The 7,275-nt window shown below is 41.2% G+C and overlaps 1 long non-coding RNA gene across 1 annotated transcript in view; it reads left to right on the forward strand.

Moving 5' to 3' along the window:
* Positions 1-7,275, forward strand: part of LOC110332854 — a 32,753-nt gene that overhangs the window by 676 nt on the left and 24,802 nt on the right. The window contains exons 2-3 of the long non-coding RNA XR_002381044.1: positions 1,603-1,673; positions 3,201-3,264. This is a non-coding gene — a long non-coding RNA (uncharacterized LOC110332854). The remainder of the gene's footprint in view (positions 1-1,602; positions 1,674-3,200; positions 3,265-7,275) is intronic.

Raw genomic sequence — 7,275 nt, forward strand, 5'->3', positions numbered from 1 at the left:
TGAGCCACCATGTGGTTGCTGGGAATTGTACTCAGGACCTCTGGAAGAGCAGTCGGTGCTCTTAACCTCTGAGCCATCTCTCCAGCCCTACTTCATTATTTTGTTAGTTTTTGTTTGTTTGCTTGTTTTCAGATTAGATCTTATGTAGCCCAGTCTGGTTTTTAACTCACTGTTTAGTCAAAGATAATCCTGAACAAGTTCTGTACCTCCTGTCTCTACCTCTCAAGCAGAGGCACATACTGTTACATTTACTTTTTAAAACAAACAAACAACACACATAAAACCCAACCAAAACAACAACAAAACACCATTATTCTTTCTATGGGGTATGGGATGGAGTTGGGTTATTTCAGCCCAATCATAGTCTATCATAAAAGAATGTTGGGTCAGGATTTTGGAGTAAGAACCTAGAGGTAGGAACTGAAGTGGAAGCCATGGAGGAATGCTAGGTACTGGCTTGTTCCCTGTACCTTGTTCAGCTTGCTTTGTTTTGCTGTTGTTAATACACTTTCTTTGAGATTATAATGTGATGATATCATTTTTCTTTCTCTTTCCATCCTTCACACTCTCCCATGCACCTTTTGGCTTCTTTTTCTTTAATTGTTGTTACCTGCGTACACGCGTGCTAAATATAAAATATACAACCTGCTGTGTTGGAATAATATGACTGGTATATATATTTTTCAGGGCTGTCCATTTTGTACTGGCTAACCGATCTGTGAGTATTTCTCCCACTCTCAGGATTCCTTCGTTGCCTGTCCAACTTTGTTTAGGGCTGAAGCTTCTGAGTTTTCTTCCTTCTGTGTTAGCATGTCTATTGGTGTCATCCGTGTTCAGGTCATGTTTAGGCAGCCATGATGGTGAGCAAAACTTTATTTCTTTACAGCCCCATTCTTCTAGGGGTGGGTTATTGAATTGTTTTGTTCTTGGCTGCAGGTTCTTTGAGCTCCTAAGCATGTTTTTAAAAGGCTGAGCTCAAAGGGAGTTCCCTAAGCAACCATATTGATTTCTTTAGTTTTCCTTCCATCTCTAATAACTTTTATTGTATCGTTAGAATTTAATTTTCTCCTCCTTTTGGGCCTCTTCTGATTCTTAAAAATAAAACAAAACAAACAAAACAACTAAAAAAAAAAAAAACAAACCTAAAACCTCTGGACTTGGGACTAGGACCAAACAAATTATCTTTGAACTTTCAAAATTTATTTTTCCGTACTGTGGGATGCTTGGGCAATAAAGCTCAATGCCCCTGTCTTCTCATGTGAATTTGATGATGTTCTTTTATCTTTTAAGATTAACCCTTCTTTATCTACAACTGCCCTTCCTCTAAGATTTGTATCAAGTTCAAAATAAATGTGTCTAAGCTGACAAACTTCATTTCTTTAGTTGTTCCTGAACTTCTGGTTTCAGAGACCAGAGAGATCCCAAATCCTGTACTGCTTAGTGATGGTCATGCAGAGTGCTGTTCTGATAGCAACAAATGCCAGGGGACCAAGTGGTCCCAGGAGAGGTACCCAATCTCCTGATATTGGGGTGAAGGCGACATGTCATTTTTCCTCCAGTGATTGATGCCATCATCCCTCTTTTGTGGTCTCCTTTACCCAGAGGCATCCTCTTGATGGATCAGAGGGCACAAAGGACCAAGATGGGAGAACTTGCAAACAAGGAAGAGCAAGGTGAATATGTGACAGATGTCATGGTTGGAGACTGTGCTGACAGCCAGGCCCTGTGCTAAGCTCTTATGCAAACTTACCATGTCTCACTGTTAACACTGTGGGAACGTAGGAGAAAATTGAGCGATACATTTAATCGGCTTCTCAACATCACAATGCCAGGAGAAGTCTTAGGGATATCGAATTACTGGAGCTGAAGAAATAGCTTAGTGCTTCAGAACCCTTGGTTCTCTTATAGAAGACCTAGTTGACTCCTGGTACCCATAGAATGACTTATAACCATTCATAAACCTAGTTCCAAGGCCTTCTTCTAGACTCTGTGCTCATATTTGTGTAGGCAAAACACTTACATGTGAAATAAAAATAAATATGTATAAAAAGTAAAAAAGCGAAGTACAGGTACTTCATCTGTCTACTTTATAAACTGGACACAAATCTAGACATTCCTGGGAAGAGGGGACCTCAACTGAGGAACTGCCTCTATTAGACTGGTCTAGAAACAATGTCTATGGGGCAAGAGCTTGATTGCTACTTGATGGAACATGTTCTAGCCCTCTGTGAGCAAGGTCACCCCCCGGACATGTGGTCCTAGGATATGTTAAGAAAAGTAGCTAAACTGAACAGAAGTCTGAAAACCAGCCAGTGGACCGCATCCTTCCATGGTCTCTGCTTCCCTTTCTGTCCCTGGTTCCTGCCTTATCGTCCCTTGATGGCGGAATGTAAATTGTAAGATGAAATGAACCTCTCCTCCCCATGTTGCTTTTGGTCATGGCATTTATCACAGCAACAGAAAAGCAAACTGGAGGATCTTATACTTATTTTTTTTTTTTTTTATTTTATTTTTTTTGGTTTTTCGAGACAGGGTTTCTCTGTATAGCCCTGGCTGTCCTGGAACTCACTTTGTAGACCAGGCTGGCCTCGAACTCAGAAATCTGCCTGCCTCTGCCTCCCGAGTGCTGGGATTAAAGGCATGTGCCACCACGCCCGGCTGGATCTTATACTTATAAATGAGATATTCACGCTGAGCTGTGGTGGAACACATCTTTATTCCCAGCACTCTACAGTGTGAGTTCCAGGACAGTCAGGGTGACACAGAGAAACTGTGTGTGTGTGTGTGTGTGTGCGCGTGTGTGTGAAATGTTCAAATTTACGCTCGTGATAGCAAACTTCAAGAGATCAGCTTCTTGGGTTGCTAAGTGACTAATAACTTTGGTGCATATCAATAGGAATTTATTGGATTTTCTTTCTTGAAAAGAATATCCTTTATGTGAATATATTTTGGGGGGTCAGGTTTATGCAGGTTTCTTTTCAACTCTGAATTCTATTGATGAGATTTTCTAAGCAAAATGTGGAGAGAAAGATGTGTGTCACCATACTGGTTGTCATGGAAATTTTTGGTCTTTAAAAAAACTGGTCTTCTTGGTACATGACTGTCAGCTAAACAAATAAGTGTTCTTTGAAAAGTCTGCTTTTAAATGCTAATGGAAATATTGATTTTTCACCTTTGTCTTTTTTTTTTTTTTCAACCAGAAAATTCTTATTTATCTCCCAATCTCCACCCTGAGTTCTGCTCTCCTAAGTGTCCCTTTCACAGGTAAGTGGTTAAGCCATGGTGACTAAGCAGATGTCAGGCCACTGCAGAAGCAGAGGAAAGACTTAACTAATGGCACAGGTCTTCTGAGTCAATGGACCCTGTCTCTTCTAATTTCATTATCAATTCACCACAGGAACCTGACACAGTCAGACGCTAAGTCAAATTTAAAAGCTTAAAGACAAAAGATGAGGAGAGATCCAATTTCAGAGTCAGGTAAAAACATCATAATTCAGAGTAAATCTTTATTATTGATCTATAGCCACAGACTGTTGTCCAAAGGTTTCCTCTTTAAATTAAGACTACTAATGATTTTGCATCCTGAAATAATCCAAAAGCTGTAGATAGTAGAAAAAGGGATTGAGCGTGCTACTTCAACCACAAAGTGCCAATAAGTAGATACTGAGTTTGTTTCCTCAGCAATTGGCCAGCAACTTCTCAAGAATCCCTGGTTTCAAGGGGCTGGGATTTGTGATGGAATATACTGTTTGCTGAGGCTCCCTCCAATGACATCGTAACACAATGACTTTCTTATAAACAGATTGATTGAGAGGACAAGTTCTGGACTATGTAATTTGGAGACTGGAAGAGGCAACATAGATCTTAGGCAAGGCACACTGTGAAGCCTGGGCTGGGGCAAAGTGCTGATCTGTTCTAGAAAACAAAACAAAACAAAAACAACAACAGCAAAAATAACAGTCATTGCCAGGAAACCAAGAAAAAAAAAAGACTTTTTCCTCCCTGAGGAATCCCAAATAAATGGCCATGGCATGGTTTTACCACTGAGTAGAGTTACCGTGTGCTAGTATTTATGGGTATATTCAGCTCACAAATCACTTCTGTGGTATCAGAGGGTAGGAGAATTTCTTTCTGCCATCAAGCAAGTAGTTCTGTGGCAGCAGATACCTGTGGGGTATCCCCTAATGCAATTAAAGTTCAGACACTGAGCACCTGAACACATCCTCAGAACCCCATCGAACAAACTGCTCCTTAGGTTGAGGTATCAGTAGCCACACTTGTTTCTATCTGTACATCTGGCTGGCCATCTGTGAGATGTCCCATAATTCCCTCCAACAGCAGTTCAAAGAATGGAGTGAAAGACATTTACTAGTTTACTATAGAGCCCAGAAAGTTCTCATAAAGAGCTATACAGGCTGAGGAAAGAGGGGAGAAGCTATAGAAAGCCTCTGTCCTTCAGGACTACCTCATCATTATACCAGATTTCAACTCCTCAAAGGTTCTCAAGCTCTGTATTTTTGGTTCCTTATTTCATAGCCTTCACCAAAGCATGGATGACCAGGTTGAAATGAAGCTGGTTAATGTAGATAGGCCTAAATGAGAAGCTCAGAAGGACCTGTCTGTCCAGATTCTTGTGGGCCCTGTATAGCAGTCCTTCCTTCTGGGCTTGAGCCAAGACCTGCAGAGAGAAGAATCGTAACATTAAGGATTTGTGGCCAATTCCTAGTCAGCCAGGCAGGTACTCCAAGAGAGAGAGGTGAGGGAAGGTTTGAGCTTTGATAACGTGGCCTGGAGAAGAGAAGATTTTACCAATACCTGCCTTGCTGAGGGAGAATGAGGCAGGAACTCTGGTCAAAAACAACTACGCAAAATTCTACACAATTATATAACCACAATATCACTATTCCTTGGGGCTTACAGGGGGAACTTTCTCTGTCTATCTGAGACATGAGGGGATTTGTCAGGTGAGTTCCATGCAGTTTCACACGCATCCTGTGTGAAGACAATAGCACCGCTCTGCTGACACGGTCAGATTCATTCTTGTGAAATGACTGTTAGGTTGGACTGAATTTCCGTTGTGGTTCCTTCAGACCACAACCAGCTGTGAAAGACAGATCACGGGTTATTCCCTTCTGAAAATAATGTCTACCATCTGAATGGGAGACATTTTTTGACTTTGTAACATCTTTAACTTGCTGACCCTTCGTGTTATGAAGTTAAGGAAGAACAAGGCCTCTGATGTCTTCAAAGAGGCTTTTTCAACATGCTTCCCTCCACCCACGATGCATAGTCACATTAAGATTCGCAACATAGTGCCACTCTGGTTGCTATCCTTAAGAGCTCTGTACCAGAAAATGACAAGCAGAGACGCCTTGCCAGTGAGCTACACCAGGGCTTCTACCAGTGTCTGGTTGATCAAAAGGAAAAGCTTTCTACAGAAAATGCTCAGCTTCCTTTGGAGACAGAAGGCAGTATTACAGTCATTGAGCATTTGCAGCTGATCTCAGCTCCTGGCCAGCTATTCAGTCAGGAGGAGCAGGAACCAGCTAAATATCATACTCAATAGTATACCGTCACCCGTAAATTACATGGAATTTTCAATCATTCAAAAGAAGGTATGTGTTAAGATGATTTTGCACAACTGTAGGGTAATAGAAGAGTTCTCATGAGTCTTAAGGTTTTCAATTACTTCAGTGAAGCACCATGACCAATCAGCAAGTTGAGGGCGGAAGGGTTTATTTCATTCATACGTCCATATTGCTGTTCATCATCAAAGGAAATCAGGACAGGAGATCACACAGGGCGGGAACCCGGAGGCGGGAGCTGATGCAGAGGCCACGGAGAGATGCTTACTTTCTTGTTCTTCCTGGCTTGTTCAGCCTGCTTTCTTATAGAACTCAGCACTACCAATCCAGGAATGGTACCACCTTTGGCTGGATCCTCCCCTATTGATCACTCATTGAAAAAAATGCCTTACAGATGGATCTCATGGAGGCATTTTCTCAGCTGAGGCTCCTTCCTTAATGATGACTCTGACTTCATAGAGTTGACACATAAAACCAGCCAATACATAACAGCAGGGCAGGTAAAGAGGTTGAGCCGTGACTGTAGATGTGTCAGCAAAACATTTTCAATGTGGGGATTTTTAGTTTACAAAGGCCTCCTGAGGTCTAATCTCACTGGAACTCCTGCAGTGAGGTATAGCTAAGACAAAATAGTTTAACAACAACAACAACAACAACAAAATAAATGTACAACTTGGAACTTGAGGGAACGATCTAGATTGGATTTCATTACTCAGTTGCCCCACATCTGAGAAAGCAGGGCTTGAACACTATGAAATCAGTAAAGCTAACATTTCTAATACTCCTGAGTATAAAAAGCTCAATAGCTTATTCTTGCTCCATTTACACTTCTATGTGAAAAAGCCTGGTTCAGATCAGATATGAGGCATCTACCACAGCCCACGTACTTCAAGGGAGGCTGACTCCTGCATTGCCAGCAGTCTCTCCTCCCATCAAATATGGACTACAAACACCGTGGTGACAAGGACCATTATGGCTGTCCTGTGACTCAGGTGGAAGAAAACCTTTGTCCTGAGCTAACAGTCACCCACAAGTGAAAGAACTGAGTCTCATGTCAATGCATTGCGCTCAGCATCCAACAATGCTGTCACCCTCGGTCTGAGTTTCCTGATATATGAGCCAATAAATCTACTCTTTGAGCAATTTGGAGCTGAATTTTCAGTTTCTTGAAACCGAAATCTACCTAGATAATCCATCTTCTTTAAGTCTAAACCTCTCATTCAAGGTCTTAATTCATCCTGTAATTTTAGGTATCTTTTATTAGCTTCTTGACCTTGCCATTCTTTATTCTATTTTTTTAAAGCTTTATGACCCTCTGTTAACTTAGTACCTATTAATTTGCCATTTTAAAAATATCATTTCTCTGCTCTACTCTTGACTGGTAGCAAACTGGCATTCAGAAGCACTGAAGTGTGTGTATAACATTTGTACCCCAGCTCTTGTATGACAAAAAGATAGGAAGCTTTGTACAGTCACTAATTCTGAAAGTCCAGCTGTTTGTAGGTGATACTGCCAATTTTCCATTTCTAGAGAAGTGAAAGACTTTTTGAATATTGATTGTAATAGAATGAGAAAAACCTTCTTGTTCTTGTACTTCTTGTTCTCCTTGTTCTTGTTCTTCTTGTTCTTCTTGCTCTTCTTCTTCTTTTTCCTCTTCCTCTTCCTCTTCCTCTTCCTCTTCCTCCTCCTC

This window comes from Mus pahari, chromosome 15 (genome assembly GCF_900095145.1).
Source record: "Mus pahari chromosome 15, PAHARI_EIJ_v1.1, whole genome shotgun sequence".
In the NCBI taxonomy this organism is placed as follows: domain Eukaryota; kingdom Metazoa; phylum Chordata; class Mammalia; order Rodentia; family Muridae; genus Mus; species Mus pahari.